We start from the raw sequence: 18,817 nt of genomic DNA on the forward strand, positions 1-18,817 counted from the left end.
TCAACAGGAGACAAAGCAGCATTGCAAAAATCCCAATTGGTCCCTCCACATGACCAAAAATTACAGTGCTCTGATCAAACCACAGATGTACCTTATAGCATTGAAGCACCAATTGTGGCAGCACTGCGGCAACAACAACTACTACAGGAAACATAGAAAGCAAAAGTAAACAAGCTGTGTCAGCAGTGCCTCAATCTATTACAGAAGGAGTTGGAGAAATTGTAGTTCCACCAGCTAGGCCTACACTGCTACGAGTGACTGAAGGAAGCTCAGAGACTGAGGATATACCATCAGCAGACGAATCTCTGAGTCTAATATTACAACCAAGTGAAGGAAGTGCTGAAATTGTAAGTGCACCCGATGTATCAAAAGAACGTGAAGAACCTTCAAATGTGCTACTTGTTTCTGAAGTATTGCCAAACGTTGAAGAAGAAACTGAAGACCTTATGAGTAAGGATGTAGATTTAGACTTAGAAGAACTAGAATCAAGCAGTACCCAGTTTTGCCAGGATTTGTACCCGAGTGATAGAGGGAACTTTTTAGACAAACCTTGGCATGATACCGAGTTACGAAGGTTTGTCATTGCAATTGGGCCATGCAAGCCTAGAGGACCCTTCCCACGAGATAATAAAAACAGGTGCTTTTCCACAAACTACTACTACAAGGAAAATAGGACTGGAGATAAGACTCCAAGACTGGTTGTGCTACTCTTTAAAAATGGACAGTGCATACTGTGAACCTTGTTGGCTTTTTGGAGATAGAAAACTTTCATCCTATCAGCAAGCATGGGCTAATGGTATAAAAGATTGGCAAGGTATATCTCGAAAAATTAAAGAACATGAAATGACGCACTCACATTTAGCGGCTTTTGCTGTACATGGAAGATGGAGGCAGGATGAGACGATCGATACACAACTGGAATCTGACTACAAAGAGCAGGTCAACTATTGGACACAAATTCTGAGTAGGATCATCGATGTAACACTTCTGTTGTCAACTTGCAATTTACCTTTCAGAGGACATAGAGAAAAACTGAAAGAAAAACATGGTGGGAACTTTCTGGCAGTCATTGAACTTTTGAGCAAATATGATCCTGTTCTAAACCATCTGATCACAAGAGAGAGTAGAGTTAAATACTTGAGTCCTGCTATTCAAAATGAGCTGATTGAAATGCTTTCAAATACAGTGCAAAATGAGATCTTAAGTGAAATAAAAAATGCACCATTTTACTCCGTTATAATGGACACAATGCAGGACATTAAAAAAGAAGATCAATTAAGCCTGGTCATCCGATATGTGACACTGTGCCTTAACACTGAGGACATTCCAACTGAAATCAAAATTAATGAAAGCTTTGTTGGTTTCTATAAAATTACAGACCAAAGTGCTGAGGGGATAGCAACAGAACTTGTAAAGCTTGTAGAGGACAAAGGCCTAATGCTTAATAAATGTAGAGGTCAGGGATATGATGGTGCCAGCACAATGAGTGGTATATATAGTGGAGTGCAAACCAGAATACGGCAGAAAGAACCCAATGCAGTCTATGTACACTGTGCTGCTCATAACCTAAATTTAGTGTTGAATGATGCCTGCATGCACATTCCTGAAATTGCAGAATTTTATGACATTATACAGAAAGTGTATTTATTTTTCAGCCAAAGCATCAAACGTTGGGAACTTCTTACGGTTACAAAGGAGACCACAACTCATTCACAGCCAACACTGAAGAGACTCTGTCCAACACGTTGGGCATCCAGACATGATGCTCTCCATGCTGTACGCTATCGTTTTATGGACATCATGAAAGCACTCACTACAATTGTACTGCAGTCGAAAAAGGTTGAGGAGCGCACAGAAGCTCAGGGTCTTAGGAAGTGCATGGAGACTTTTGAGTTTGTGGTAATGGTTGTAATCCAGTCCAAAGTTCTGGAGACAATAAATATTGTGTCGAAACTGCTTCAGTCTAAAGATCTGGACCTTTTACAAGCATCAAATATGTTAAGTACTGCAGCGAATACATTTGCCACTTTCAGAGAATAGTTTGACGATGTTAAAAGCTCATCATCTTTATTTGCTGCTGCATGGGGAATTCAATTGCATTTCACACAAAAACGACCACAACGCAAAAAAAGTACTTCGATGAACTCTGTGAAGACCAAAGGCTGTGCAATCCTGAGGACAATTTTAAGGTGTCTGTGTTTTATGCTAACATAGATATTGTTGTAAATCAGATACAAAATCGTTTTGCTGGTATGAACACCATAATCCAATGCTTCCATTTCATGATGGCTTCAGAAATCCTCAGAGCTAGCGAGGAGGAGTTGTTTGAAGCAGCCATGACCCTGGCAGCTCATTACGAAAAAGACTTGTCCCCAGACTTTCCACAACAACTCATCGCTTTCAAGGCAGTGTTGAAAGAACAAATACAACTTATCTCAGGTGGCACAATAAAGGATCTGGCTGACCTTTTATTTTTGCAAAACCATGCAATTCTGCCCAGTGTTTTGGATGTTGCAACAGCACTGAAACTTTTTCTAACAATTCCAGTTACTGTAGCCAGTGCAGAAAGGTCATTTTCAAAGTTAAAATTAATCAAAAACTACCTCCAAAGCACAATGACGCAGGAAAGGCTGTCGGGGCTTGCAACTTTAAGCATCGAGAGCGATCGAGCCAGAAAAATAAATGTGAAAGCTTTAACAGAAGACTTTGCACGAAGAAAGGCCAAGAGGCAAACATTCTTTCAGTCAAGTACATCTCTCCAGTTCAGTGAACCAAGCAGTAGTAGCCTTCAGCCACGGGTCTAATTTGCCAGTCACTCTTCCTGATGTAAGCAGTCTTCAGCCTTGTGTTCACTCTATTGTTTTTAGCTGTATCACCCTTAAAACTCTACAATACATTTCATCAGGCTCCTGCAAGTACTGTTCCTTCTTCATGTATCTGTCCTGTGAGTCCCATGAGCAAGCTGGAAGCAGTAAGTAATATGGTATTCTGCCAATATATCAGACTTTAAATATTGTTCGCTTATATATAGGCTACCCTACCTCAGTATTCTGAACATGCATGCGTTTATAGAGGCAAGAAGAGATTTATTCAGATGAACCTGACATATATGCACCTCCTTGACACTTTTCTTTTGCACAGACAAAAGGGCCAATATTTGAGTAAACAGCTTTGGTTATTTTGCTGCTAAACTTGTTATTGCTTTGCCGGTCCCTTAAATATTTGCGCCTTTATGCCCAAACTAAAGGGGCATACTTTGTCATAACTGGTTTAATGTTTATGCTCCTAAACTTGTTATTGTTTTTATCACTCACATTTAACTATTTGCACCTTTATGCAAAAATAAAAGGGGCATTGTTTGAGTGCCTGGGTTTGATGTTTATGCTGCTAAATTGTTATTACTTTACCAGGCACTTTGAAATATTTATGCCTTCATGCACAAACAAAGGGGATTACTCTGACTAAATAGGTTTAATTTATTTATGCTGCTTTGCTGTCTGCTGTACTTGTTACTGTTTTGATGGTCACTTTGAAAATATTTGAGCCTTCAAAAAGGAAATTGTTAGTTTAAACTGGTTTGATTATTGCATGTGCTGTAGTTGTTGTTTATCAGTTGATTTGAAATATATATGCCTTTATGCACACACCAAACGGGGAATTCTTTGACTAACCTGGCTTCATTTTTGCATACTGCTGGACTTGTTTTCACCATGGACTTTGAAGTATTTTCACCTTGATGCAAGAAGAAAGTTGGATTCTTTTGCAAAACATGCTTGATTTATGTATATTGCTGGACTGGTGATTGCTTAATTTTGCACTTTGAAAGTATTTGCACTTTTTCTTTTCCTTAACCAACTAAAGTTTGTATAGATTGTCATTAGGTACTTGCTGCTAATATGGTTTGTTTTTATTCTACATACAGTGTTATTTATGGTGTTGCTTGCACTTGTCTGTAATACGTGCACTTTTAATCTTGTATTTAGTCATTGTTTACACTACAGAAATGATAAATTAAAACAAACATCTGCATCAGTGTTCTGAAGCATCCAAACCGTTTTCTTCCTCAGCCTGGCTTGTTTGCCTGCCTGTTTTGCCGTGCTTACTAATAAAGACATTATCATTGACATTCCTTCCTCAGTTCACGCTATTATCATGCACAACCCTTGACAGTCGCTAGTGTGTAGCATGCACATAATTCAACAGTCTATTTCTCTTGACTTTCGCAGGATACTGAGTTATAGCTGCTGTACTTCTCATGTATGTTGTCAGTCGAGTTTTTAAGGAATTACAGGTTTGGGTTTCTCTTTCAAAGTTCCAAGGTATTGTCAATTCTATATCAGACCCTATATAGTTGTTCTTTGTTCTTCAGCCATAGGCAGTTCATGAGACAATAGTATCACTCCTTGGGATTGTTCTGATTGCTGCCTCAGTTAAATTATCTGCTTTTGACAGGATTGTTGCAAATGGCATTGCGTGTATGTTGAGAGTGTTTCTCACTAGAACTTACAGAAAGACAATATAGAGGCATTTCATTTAAATGTTGGAGGTTTCAAAGCAAAATATGCCAGATTTCTGCGTGGTGGGGCAAAGTGGTAGTGGTACATGGTGGGCCGTGCCGCCGGAGGGAGGCATGGTGGGCCGCGCCGCGGGGGGGGGCCCTCCATGTGCTTTGCAGGGGGGCCCCCTCAAGTTTCGTTACGCCACTGTTTGGAAGGGCGATGAAATCCTCCTGGAACAATTTTTCAACTGGATCAACACTTTAGACCCAAACCTGAAATTTACCCACTGTTGGAGCAAACATGAAGTTGTGTTCTTAGATGTTGTCATCACAGTGAAAGATACAACTCTCACGACAAGAACACACTATAAACCCACTGCCAAGAACAACCTGCTCGAGTTCTCGAGCTTTCACCCAAGACCACTTAGGGAAAACTTACCCTACGGTCAGTATCTCAGGAACCGGAGAAATTGCAGCAACATCAATGATTACCGGGAACAAGCTACTGACCTAACCTCTAAACTCAGATCAAGAGGCTACCCGATGCATATCTTGGACAAAGGCTACAAACGAGCTAGAAACCAACCTCGTGAAGTACTACTTGAGGACAATGTGAAAGAACGCAAAGATATACCACTAACTTGCGTAACTACGTATAGTACCTTTTCAGACGCAATGAAAAAATCAATCAACAAAAATTGGAGTATTATCACCAGCAATAAGAAAACCTGGGAAAAACCCCTCTTTTCTTTCAAAAAAGGAAGAAGCCTCAAAGAGTCCCTTGTCCATACACGTCCAAAAGCAGAAATCCAGACTATGGAGAGATCAATCACAGATGCCTGGGGTCTCCCACCAGTTACCGGTCACTACCCTGCTCTAACTGCAGCGTGTGTCATTTGACCACACATACAAACCAACTGGCCCTGGTGCCAGGCAAAATATGGACTAAACGAGTTCATACAAACTGTAACTCCACTAATGTGGTCTACCTGATCCCTTGCCCGTGCGGAAAAAGGTATATAGGCATGACCACACGCAAAATTAAACAGAGGATATGTGAACACCGTAGCAACATCAGGTGCCGAAAGGTTACAACCAAAATGAGTGAACACTTCCTCCTCTCTAATCATACTACAAATGACCTAAAATGGACAATTGTTGAACAAGTATGTACTGGCAAAAACATCCACAACATTTTGTTCGAAAAAGAACAACACTGGGTCTATTTTTTGGGAACCCATTTAGACGGCCTGAATGATGGTATACCATGGTCAACAGTTTTAAAATGCTGATACATGAAAACACCTTAGCTACCACCTGGTGTGACTGTATAAAAGTAATGTACCATCAGCCATAAGCTGTCTCATATAGCGTATGTATACACTTAACTGAGCGTTTTAACACACTGATAATTTGGCTGGTCCCAGTATCTGCATCATGAACCACTGGAGCTAAATATACTCTGTAAATCTACTCTGTAAATGCACTACCAATAAGGCTGACCATCGCTCTTTCCTTCCACACAGGGGAGATGCTTTTACATAGTCAAACAGGTCAACCATTTGCCGAACAAATGTGAACATGTAGCTGGTAATGGCTCCCTGTACCCCTAATTCATTTTCAAACATAACCAACATATGGCTTGATCAATGGAGCCTTCGCGATTTGACTAAACCACATTACATATACTTTATGCACTGTGGCCCCACCCGGTTGAGCACCATGACTATTTATAAACATTCATATTGCTTCATTTAGGGAGGATTATCAAATGACTGACCCCACCGTGTATAATTTATGCAATGTATGCTTATTTACCACCTCTGATGACACTAGGTGTTTACTTCCTCAACCGTGTTGTCATTTTTACGCATCAATAAAGTTACAAATGATTCAACACCAGTTCCAGAGCGTTAGTGCCCGCAATTCTGTCACGAACACATTTGCCTCCTCAGCCGTTTCTTGCCCGTTCTTAATTGCCCTAAGGTGATCCTTTTAATTTTTCATAAGGGGATCCTTTTTTATCTGTAAAACTATTTTCTCACCCTTAGCACAATTTGTACCGAAATGAAATATAAGACTCCTCTTTCCCAGGGTGACATTTCTAAATACTCAGGGTCAGCGTTTCAGCCTTATGTCCGATGTCATACTTTGACAAGGACCCCGATTGGCTACACGCTTGCAAGCCCACGCAGGCCACACCCCGTCGCCTCCACCCCCCTCCCGTGACCTATGGGGCGTGGATCTTTTACATTACGAGTGAGAGTTTACCTTTGTCATAATGCTTACGATATGTGCCGGGCTATGGTAATGTCACCACGATTCACCGGCCTCGCCTAAACCTGCCCATTGATCTGTACCCAACACAAATACCGGTATAACGCCAGAATCGGCGTACAGGTGCCTATATATAATAGATTATTTGCATGCATCGCCACTGGTACCTTGCTACAAGGCCAGTGCATCCTTCACTGTATAAAATACCGTTACAGTTATGATCGGGCAGCCACTTGTCGAGTGGTAACACAGAAGCACATCCAGTAGAGCATGGTTTTATCTGATCAAACCAGCACAACAAATCTAAGACTAATTATGTGTTTTGTCTTCTTTGTATGTCTGTATGTCCCTTTTTCCTCAGATTATACAGGTTCCTCTTATTTTTGAGGGCGCTTACCCCACAAAACCTGTTGGTTTGTTTTTCCTCGCACCCTTTTTTCACTACATTTTAACTTTCACGCCCTCTGGTAAGGGTGGGCCTTAGCATGCCCATACCGCCGAGGTACACTCCCCATGGTCCAGACGAATGCCCAGTAAATCACACATAAACGGGCAGAAACATGTTGACCCCACTTTAAGTGGAAATAACCAAACAATTAACTTGGTAGTTTCCAAACACATCGCTTTTATTATGTCAGATTGGCCACAGAATAAAAATGTTTTATGTGGGACACAATCTGTACATTTTTAGCCTTTCACACCTACACGTTCCTCACAAAAACCAGCTCCGCAGTAAATCTGGCATTGTAGCACACCGGGTAGGCATTTGGCTTCTCCCGGTGGGCCCGGTTGATGAAGCATGTCACCATCCAGTATGGTGAGTGAGGGCTTTCTATACAAATCTAATAGATCTTTTTCATCCATCCTCTCCCCTTTTGTGCTTCTACACATGCATTGATTTACACTCTTTTGTTGTTTAAAATTGATTCCCGGGGGGACTGAGAGTGTACTTATACTTCCCTCCCTCTCCCGTTGTTAAATAGAGATACAGAACGAACCACATAACCTAATCCATTGCAGTAATCAAGAACCAAATCATCAGTGATGTTAATTAGCGTTATGGATGGCACTGCAGGTAAGCGCATCGCTCTCCCCATGAGGATCTCGTGCCGGGTTGCCCAGTCCTCCTGTCTGGAATTCTGCACAAGCTCATCAAGACCAAAGGCATTGCATCAGGCCACTTCAAAGATGTCAAGGCATCTCATCTTTGCTATTCTCATCTTTAAAGTTCCATTAATATGCTCCACCATTCCTGACGGCTCTGGCCTGTAACTACAATGCAGTTTCTGATCAACGTTTAAGGCAGTACACAACAGCTTCATGATCTCATTATGGAAATGCATCCTTCTGTCCGACTCCAATGTAGTTGGAAACCCGAAGCGTGGGATAAGCTCCCTCAACAATAACTTTGCTACTGTGAGGCTATCACACCTTCTAGTCAGATAAGCTTCCAAAACCATGAAAAGATGCACACAGCAACCAAAGTGTATCTCAATCCATTACACAAAGGCATTTTGACAAAGTCTAGCTGTATTCAGTTGAAAGGTTCCCCCGACATTCCAATATGACTCAATGCAAATACAGTTTTCTTTCCAGCATTCATCTGCTGACACGTGACACATCGATGACACACTGCGCCAGCAATCACACAGAATCTCAAGTTGAACCATGTTTCCCTGCACAATCTCACCATTGCACTTCTTCCTGTGTGTGCTGCTCCTTGAATCTGTCTCGCCATAGGACTCAGCAAACAATCTGGCAACACTGCTCTACCATCAGTTGAAACCCAAATGTCCTCTTCCCTCTTTTCGCATCCTGCTTTGATCCAACCAGCCTGTTCCTAATCTGATGCTTCTCCCTGTAGACGTCTGACCTCCTCTCAGGTATCTGCAATAGCAAGCATCATGCTGAGCTCTGTCCTCTCTGTGCTCTCGCCAGAATATTCCCCAGTAAAAATACATACATGAGGGGCACAAAAGACACTTCTTTTGGTTGCTGCAAGGCTTCCAGCAACTGTCTCACATGCTCCCTGTTTCTTATGGGAGATGCTAATGACACCAAGAACCCCCCTGTGACCATAGCCGTCCAAAGTCATGAACTATCCCAAATCGTACTGGCTTTCGATATAGATGGTGACTCGGATCTGCTCAGAAAGAAGGCAATAATGGGTCAAGGCAGTGATTTCAGCTACTTGTGCGGAGTATACTCCTTGTAAGCAAGCAGCTTCCACAACTCCAGAAATGGTACAGACAGCAAAATCTGCTCTCAGGTAATCCTCATTGTCCCTTAAGCATGTACCATAAACAAAAATAAATTGGTCAGAGTCAGGCAATGGTTCATTGACAATGTTGGGTCTCAGTTTGATACAAAGTTCAGTTATATCCAGACAGTCACGGTCCTCACAATCTTCCCCTTCCGCATTTGGAATAGGCAACAAGGTAGCAGGGTTTAACACAGAACATCAATTCAGGGTGACATATTCAGCTGCCAACAAGATCTGCTCATACCTTGTTAGCCTATTAAACGTCAAAGGCTGTGTTTTGGTTCTTATCATCAGAAGGTCAACTGAGTGTGGAACATATACAGTAAGTGGATGACCCATCACAATGCTTCCACATATTTCAGTGCTGACACCTGTTGCAGCAAAGGATCTGAGGCATCCGGGCATCGCTGAAGCTACAGTATCTAATATAGCTGAGAAATAGGCCATTGGTCTACGGGCAGCCCCATGAGTCTGGGTGAGTACAGAAAGAGCAAACCCCTCCCTCTTGCAACAGAATAGCGAAAACGCTTTGTTGTAATCAGGCATTCCTAAAGCTGGAGCGCAACAAAGGCACTCTCTCGGCTCCAAGAAGGCAACCAAGCAATCATTCTCCCAGGGTAGCGGAACACTCACATCTTTGTGAATCAGCCTCCGTAAGGGCTTTGCTTTCAAAGAGAAAGTCAGGATCCATTGTCAGCAGTACCTAACCATTCCCAAAAACTGCCTGACTTCCTTTTAGGTGGTAGGCACATTTATTTTCATGATCCCCTCTATCTGATCTGGTGGCACCTTCCTCTTACCCTTCTCAATGCGATGACCCAAGTACTGAACTTCAGTTAGGCAGTACCAAAGCTTGTTCGGCGACATCTTGTGTCCATTTTCAGCTAAATGGTTCAATAAGGCAATGGTATCGTCCATGTAAGTCTCTTCTGTCTCCGATGCAATTAGGAGATCATCTATGTACTGCACGAGCACTGAATTATGTGGCAATATCAAGCTCTAAAGGTTCTTTTTCAGAATTTGGTTAAAGATAGATCGACTTTTAATATACCCTTTAGGGATATGACACCATGTTAAGGCACAATACTCTAGATGGAAAGCAAATACAAATTGGCTTTCCTCATGCAATGGGAGGGAGAAAAATGCTTGGCACAGATAAATCACAGTAAACCAAACAGCTTTGCAAGGGATCTGAAACAGGATCACAGATGTATTCAGTACCATCGGACAACATGGAATCACAGTATGTTTATCTTTCTAAGATCCTGAACTATCAATATTTTCTGCTCAGCTTCTGCAATCCCATGATGGGGGAATTGCATGGGCTTCCTAGTATCTCCTTCAATATGCCCTGCGTAATCATGGAATCGATCACAGGTGTAATCCCTGCCACCATCTCCGGGGTCAGGTTATATTGGGGTGGTCTCGGAAATGCTGCATTTGGCTTGATTTGTATACGGTCAGACTTAACTCCTCAAATCAGCCCTATCTCTTCCCCCGTGAAGTCCCACACCACTGGAGCAATTGTGTCCTTCAGATCCAGTAGCATGTCCTCCACTGTCAATATGGGAAACATGTCTACAGAGTGATTCTGATTTGCCAACTTGAACGCAATGTCATCATCATTAGTTTGCAGTACAGTTCCCTTTGGCATGCAATAAATAGTGCAGTTCAGTTTACATAAGAGATTGTGCCCTAACAAACAGACTGGACTCGAATCACACACCACAAATTGGTTCTGATCCTGAAAGGTTCCTATTTTCACTGGTACCTCTTCTGTCAAAGGGTTTGCCATTCTCTAATTGGCAACTCCCATGACTTGGATCAACTTTTCTGAGAGTTGAGACTACTGCAGATCTCACAGTAGAACGGATAGCACCAGAATCAATGAAGAATGTAATGGGATGACCGCCTACATCTGCCTCCACATACTGCCCACTCTGGTCTATCTCGAGGCCTGCACCAAGGGTACAACCTTCCTCCCCCTCAGGTACCGTCATTGTGACAGGTCCTGGTCAAGTCTAGCTAATGCTCCCATGCAAGGCATTTGGTGGTACTCTTTATTACTTTGTGGAACTCTTGGAGGATGTGGCACTTGCACTAAACTGGTTTTGTCTCCCCCAATTGTAGGATCTGGGTCACAGTGTTTCTTACATATGGTACTTGCACTAACTCTCCCTCGTGCATCTGATTTGCTGGATTTAATCGACACTCGTGCTTCCAATGCCCTAGCAGTCATTTTCTTTAGTGTGCCAATGCATATTCCTGTTTTGGGGTCTATAGGGACACCTTTCCCTCGTCCCTGTCCAGAGTTATTCTAAATGTTCTGAACCGCTCCTTGAGCATTCCCCTGATTTCGACATATTGTTCCCCCATTTGTCTGTGCCTAATCTACTCTTTGCACATTCCTAATTTGAACCTGAATCACATTGTCCTTTATCCTCCTGTGCTTGGAATCCACCTCATCACTGTAATACCTGGCATACAGTAAAATTTCATCCACTGATTTATTTTACCTGCAGATCAAATGTTGCTGGATTACAACGCTTATCTCTGATCTCAATCCCATTACAAATTTGCAAACAAACTGTCTCAGGTATTTAGAGTCAAGAGTATCTGCTCCACTATATTGCTTGAAGGCTTGCAAAACCCATTCGTTGTAAGGAGGTACTGATTCTTTAGCTTCCTGGCTTGTTCAATCTATTTTAACCCAATCAATATCTTGTGGGTCTATTTTGGACTGCAACCATATAATCACTTGTTCGAACTTTTTCATAACCAAGGGTGAAGGAGCATAAGTTATAGGATCCCTCTCAGGTTCAGCAGAAGGCCAATCAATTGCAATTTTATAAGCAGACCATAAATCACTGGGAACCACAGTGTCAAAGAATGTGTTCAGACCTATCCACAACACCTTCGAGATTTTCGCAAAGCAATCAACTTGCTTGTATCATTAAGAGGGCTTCTCCCTCAATCTACGAAAATCATTTGTGAACGTGGTTAGATCACCCCTACTCCAAGGAACATGCACATCCCCTCCACTAGGCACCTCTCGCAGTGGATAAGCCTCAACCCCTGCTGTTACCCCACCTGGAGGTGGTGTTTCTCCCGTCACCTTCCTAATGCTCTTTTTCTTCGACCACCTTTCCTCCAATTTGTCAAGCATATTCCAAGCTCATATCCCTATAATCAGCTCTTGAATGTGTGTTTTTGAGCCTGTTACTCCTTTCTTTTCCAATTCGTGGTCACTGTAGTACAACCTATTGTTTCCCTGCAGCATTTTCATTTTAGATAGGTCCACATCATATTTTTGAACCAATTCCGATAATTTCTTACGTGCTCGTCTCACCTTGCGGCTAACATCATATGCCACAAACAACAACTCGTCTGGCTCATAGGTCTCCATCCTTTCTAAAGGCAAGTTCCCACTAACGACTTGATCCACCTTAGTCTTCAACCTTACCACATCCAATGACTTTGCCTTTAATGTAGCCTTGATCGTGCCCTGACTTGATGTGCTATTTTGTCCCTCCCTATCACTATTTTGATTACACAGCCAGTTTTCTAAATTTATGGTTTCTAGCTTTTCAGAGGTTCCCTGACTGCACTTGCTTCTGACGTTATCCCAATTGGTCCTCTAACTGGAGTTTCCCACATCCTCAAATCTGAATTTGAGTTAGCTAAGGGTAATGATCGTAAGGTTCTAGACCCAATGCATATTCTTGAAGGATCTGCAGTCGCTGGCAAAGGGGACTAGATTTTACAGGCACCAGAGAAGGACTATTTCCATTTGTGGTCCCCTTCCCTCCTAAACCAATTATCTACTCCAACCCTGACTGTTGCTGATTAGGGTTTTCCACTGAGTTCAGGTCATACGCAGAGACTACAGGTTCGAGGGTGACCGGTACCATAAGGGCTTCTGGTAACCGCAAAGCAGCGTTAACTCCGCCTAACTCTGTGCCTCCTAAAGCAGATATCCCTATATCTCCTTCTACTGTTGAGATCCTTCCCACTATCCCTGCTCTAGAGCCTGTCTGGGATGTTGACACTCTTTGCAGATTCCCTGCATTCACCAGTTCTTGCCTCCCCTCCTCTGAATGTGGGTTGTAAGATGGAGCACCCTCTGATAATAACCTGTCCAGCAAGCTGTCATCCGTATCACTCCCATCATGTCTATTTTCTCCTCCATTCCTATCCTGAGAATTTCCCTCTCTGACCATCATCGGGTAAAACCTATCTGCCTCTATCGTCTCTACTCTCCATCTTTTAAGTTGTGCATCCCGTTGTGCATCCCATTGTGCATCCTGATATGGCTTCATTGCCTTCTTCATCTTTCCTTGAAATCTGTACCTGTTCTTTGCATGTGCTGCTCGCATCCACGCATCTAATGTCTCAAGCTGTGTTGGTCTAGGCAGAGGCTGCAGCGCAGATATCACTCCCCTCAACTGATACAACACCTCCAATCTAAAGGAACCATAACGTGGAAATGCAAAATCCCCTTCCTTTTCAGTGATCTTATGCCAAATTTGAAGCCAAACTATAGTATGGAGTCCTACGTTTGTCGCCATATAATGTGCTGGAGTATCCTTGGGCAGTGCTTCTTCAACCACTTGAGTAACAACTCCTTGATCTCCCCTGAAAAAATCGTGCAACACCCTAAGACAACGAATGACTGGATCAAAATTTCTCCTTGATAGACAACTTTCTCAGTCATAACTTCCTGATGACTATCTACCAATCCTAGTGTGGTGTTACACCAACCAACCTATTGCAGTGTGGCACGCTCTGACGTCACATTCACTCCTCACAGCTGTTCACCCTTCTTCACAATTTCTCCATCAACGTTCACTCACAGAATCACAACTCCGTAATTGGCTGTCTTCTACAAGATCAATAGAATTCAATCATTTAGGAACATTCCCACACATCAACCCTCAACCTGGGCTGGTCAGCCAAATCGCTTTTGTCAACCCCTCTACACAAGGTTTACCACACGATTCCCACACGTCCCATTCACACAAAGTACCCTGTCTTAGGTGGAACTGTCGATGACGTCTCACAATTCCTCAAATCTCCGGTCAGACTATCACAGTAACTCTGTGTCTTCTACACCATTTAATATCTCCCAGGAACTTAGGCCACTTAGGGACCTGAAACTCAAATCTCAATCCTTGGACCATGTCTGGCCCGAAACCACATTAATTTGACTCTCAGACAAACTCTGCCAGACATCATACAATCACATCACTCCCCAATCTACCACATAATGCATCCCATTGATTCTCACTCCTCTGTTTGCCTGTGTTCTCGCCGCATTGTCAAACTCCGTTTCATGTCAGAATCATCCTACTTTCCTACCAACTAAAGGATCTGAGTTCCATGTTATAAATTCGCTATTGAACCTCGAGTCGATGAGACTTTTTCTCAGCATGAAGGCACAGCGGGAGAGAAATCATTAGTAAATTAATAATTTAAATTCCAATTTACTAGGACTCTTAAGGATTATAGACGGATGTATGACGGTACAACGCGTGGTATTACCACGCGTACCGTTACAACGCAGGTTTTACAACGCAAGTCGTTACAACGACTTGCGTTGGGGGGCGCTGGATAGTGAATAGTTTAATTTACTATTCCAACTCCAGTCCCCGTGGATAGTAGGGAAGGTGTTGGATAGTAAATTAAACTATTCCCTATCCTAGAGCGCCCTCCAGCGAAAGTCGTTGTAACGACTTTCGTTGTAAAACCTGTGTTGTAATGGTACAGCGTTGTTATAGTTTCGTTGTAAAGGATGTTCCCCATTATAGACTACTGAATAAGATTAGTTGGTTTATTACAAAGCCAAAAAATAACTGGACGCACAGACTCCTCAAAGTGAGGGTGTAGAAATATAGTGGAACTAATACAAAGCCAAATCTACAGATGAAATTAAGGAGGTGCAACATGCACAAGATAATTAGTTCGAGGATGAGAGCACAAAAGATTATGAAACAGACGTCCAGGTTCCCCTTCATTGAAAGTTTGTGGGTATAAAACATTAATCTATCCCTACACTAGCACTAACGTGACATCCCTACAAAGCATTTCCCCAGGGCAAGATCAGTTAAGGTGTCAGCCTGTGAAGCCTTCCTAAGAAGTCTACCCACATTAGTTGAGTCAAGCAGCATAAAGCTACTAAGACAGAGCTCGTTCTAAGATGTCTCTCCCTCGACGCAAGGCAGAAGTCCCCAGACACTTTCCCTAGTTATGATACATCAACAGTACAGGTACTATCCCAGGATCCTCTACGGATCACACCACCCAGTCAGGCCACCTCGTCTTAGTTAGTTTTCCAGTGGGCATCCATACTCCCGAGCTTGGTGAGATGACCTTGATTCCCAGGCTACCTCCGATGAGAAAGTATAACAGTTCCCCACTGTCAGTATCAACACTCAACGTATCCTCTTCTATCCATGCCTAACTCCTAAAACAAAGATATTATTCTAGCTAACAAGGATTATTCTTCCACCTGCAACAGAAACGTTAGAAAGAACAAATCCAACATGCCCATGAAATTTGACTATTAAATCTAATGCAACACCTTCCAGAGAAAATGCATTTCAGGCCTACATAATTCGGTCAACATAAGAAAATGGCACATAGACATTATGAAATTACATATAAATGAACACTCTTTACTGAGCACCTCCAAATTAGCAAGTTACGCAAATACATCAAATACATGAATAATTGTCAGCTGTATACACAAATTCTGCACATTAATGATTTTGGCTAGTTGCCTCTAGTTTCTACGTTGATTTCCTCATGTTTACATTGCAATGTCCCTAATTCACCACGATTCACATTATTACAGTCGACGCTCTACTGTCTCATGTTAACACAACAAAAGAATATATGCGGGTGCAGACTACTTGTGATTATGAAGCACGCCAACAAACGAAAAAAATAATTTTGAACTACATCAGCCATATCTTAGTAGATATGAGACATTTCTGCTCTCTCCCTTTCATGCAGCACAGCAGCCTCCCTTGCTGTATTCTTTTGAGTCAAAGTTCAGTAAATCTGCCTCATGATTTACATCACAGGAAAAAGGAAAACACTGAGAGGTATATGAATGCCAATAAGGTAAGAAAGGGTTACCACGCAAGAGAAACTGGGAATTTTAGTAATCATTATAGCCACAAAGAAAGCTGGGACCACAGCTAACATACCCTGTGCCAAATCCCTACATGTAACATGGGTTTAGTGGGCTGAAAGCCAGGCAGATGGTCCCTTGAGATGTGATCCAACAATAAGAACACAAGTAACCAAGAAACCCTTGTCAAGAAAGCTTCAACACTCTGCTGTTTATACTGAATCTGCAAAATGAATGTATTAAAAACAACTGTGATCACTGAAATAGATGGATAGAAGTCTTACTCCTATTAGTTCTGGAGAAGAACTCCCCAAGGGGAGGAGGGGAGCTTACTACATATAACCTGCAGTTTCTTGACTAGAGTATAATCACATAAGTTTCACTTTAATTTGTCTAGAAAGCAACTGCAAGTATCAAAGCATCTCTGCAGGAATGAGGCTCTCACAAACACAATAGTTATAAAAATGTATGTTACAGGTACCAGGATATGAAAACATTCTTGCTGTGAGGTAAGGGCTTCTGGTTGATTGACTAAAGGTGATAACTGCAAAGTGTTACACTTAGGGGCCGATTCCAATCTCGATCTGAAGGGCACCGAATCAGGTTCGGCATTAGCTGATCGGATTCGGAGGCTGAATTTCTGGCCAGTTCGTACACGGGTCCGGACGTCGAAGAACGATGCGAACAAGCGTGAAATCTCCGTCCGAATTGTTTCCGGGTCTGAACCGCTCCTTACGTGTCGGCCGTAAGTTTACCGTGGCGCGCAATGGATGCGAATTCTGAGCGAGCCAGTACGATGCTCGATTCAAACAGCCGGATCGAGTCGGAACTTTCGTCTCGCAATAGCTCCCGGAGTTGGGCTTTGGGGGTCCGCATCGGACCCCCTGCTACCCGCAGCCTTACGACTCGGACACAGGGGGAGACCCATGGGTCTCCCCAACACAGGCATGTACAGTACGGATGGCACCAACGCATACCCACTGTAGGGGGTGCACTTGTCCGCAAAGTACCCATTCAGTCAATGGGAGCCCATGTAAGCGTTGTACGATCAGCTCCCGTTGACTTCTATGGGAGTCCGACTGAACCGAGTCCGACATCATACGGCAGCATCGTACTTGCTCGGTCGGACTGCAGGAGTCCGGCTCGGTCAGAAAACACCCCGGATCCGGATCGGTCGGAGTGGTTTCCAGCCGAGATCGAAATTGGCCCCTGAGTAGGTTAGTAGGATCGCAGTTGGTCACTCCTTATGTTTGTATCAATTCCGCACTCTCTGCATTTCTTTGTTTCTTAAGAAATTGTTCTTTGTATATTTTTCTTAACCAAACTGCTAATTACTATATTGCAGATAGTAACAATCTTAATTGAGGAAGTTGTCCCTTCTGCTCTCAAGGTGTCGGTTGGACACCAGTGTTGTAACCTTCTGAAAAAATCAATCTAGCACTGTTTTTATTGTAAGATTTTTAAATAGTCCATTTCATTTAATTAATCTTTCTTGTTTCAAGTTTTTTTTTTTTTACAGAGTTTTATATAGCGCGAACTTGACCCGAAATGGGTATCAGAGCGCTTTACATAGCACCAGTTGCGATACATGAGGACATATTCATTTTTGTTAGGCACACATCATTTCTTGACTTCATCATATAATCCTCTTCTGGATTAATATCACACATTTACCAGTGCATTTTTGATCTCATCCTTCCTTAGAGATATGCCTTGGTGATTATATATTTTATGTATTTTAATCCCCCCACGGTTCAGCTAAGAAAAATTAATACTAATTCATCTTATTCAACTATCAATATTTCAAACTCAGAAACATATCAAACGTTTGGTACTATTTACCTCTTTTAACTACCACAACACATCTCCTTCATTTATCAGTTCATTAATAATTTCCAGTAAAATTAAATTGTGAGAAAATGCCTCTTTTTGCGTGATCACCCCAAGGTGTTTGGACTGGTGCTGTTGGTTTTTCGACTCAGACAGTGCACAGAGTCCTGCCAAACAGGCCTCAGTGCCATTTGTCTGACCCTTAAAAGATATGTCTGTCTGGTTCCTCCACAGTTGACATAGGTTAACTTACTTGTAAGTCCCTAGTATATGGTACCAGGGGCCTGGAAGCTAAAGTGTGCCTCGTGGACTGCAGCATTTATTGTGCCACCATGAGTGTAACAAAGCAAAGGTACGCCTACCAGCCTTCCACTGCAGACTGGTGGAACAGTTTCTACACCGACAACTTAACTTTGCCAATCAAAGTAATTGCAAAGCCTAACCCTTCCTTTTTAATATATGTATGTCACTTCCAAGGTAGGCGTACTGGGCCCTAAGTCAGGGTGCTGTATTTTAAAAAGTAAGGTGAGTACCCTTACCTAAAAGGAAGCTGCAAGCAAAATGCATTGGGACAGACAAGGGCGCCAAAGGTCCCTCTTGTTCACAAATGAATCAGGATAGCACTGCTAAACCAGAGTCAACATGTGCTGTAAATATGGAATGGTCCATGGTGCTTGACAAAATCAAAGACATCATTACACAAAGTATTGCTCCTCTGATTGACAGATTGTCTGCATTGGAGTCAGTTGTTACAGAGCTGAATAAAGGGATTGAGCCTATCAAGGAATCTATTAACTCCCTTCATTCTATGGGA

At 42.5% G+C, this 18,817-nt stretch overlaps 1 protein-coding gene across 2 annotated transcripts in view; it reads left to right on the forward strand.

The window, feature by feature from the left end:
* Positions 1-1,255: 1,255 nt before the first annotated feature.
* LOC147691763 (phospholipase A and acyltransferase 2-like) overlaps positions 1,256-18,817 on the forward strand; it is a 248,427-nt gene continuing 230,865 nt past the window's right edge. Inside the window, exon 1 of one of the 2 annotated variants that reach the window (XM_086938059.1) lies at positions 1,256-2,826. The gene's annotated coding sequence lies outside the window, so the exon portion shown is untranslated. Of the gene's footprint in view, positions 2,972-18,817 lie in introns of both variants that reach the window. The other variant, XM_086938058.1, reaches the window with a different exon arrangement.

Source organism: Lissotriton vulgaris, chromosome 9 (assembly GCF_964263255.1).
Source record: "Lissotriton vulgaris chromosome 9, aLisVul1.2, whole genome shotgun sequence".
Taxonomy (NCBI): Eukaryota; Metazoa; Chordata; class Amphibia; order Caudata; family Salamandridae; genus Lissotriton; species Lissotriton vulgaris.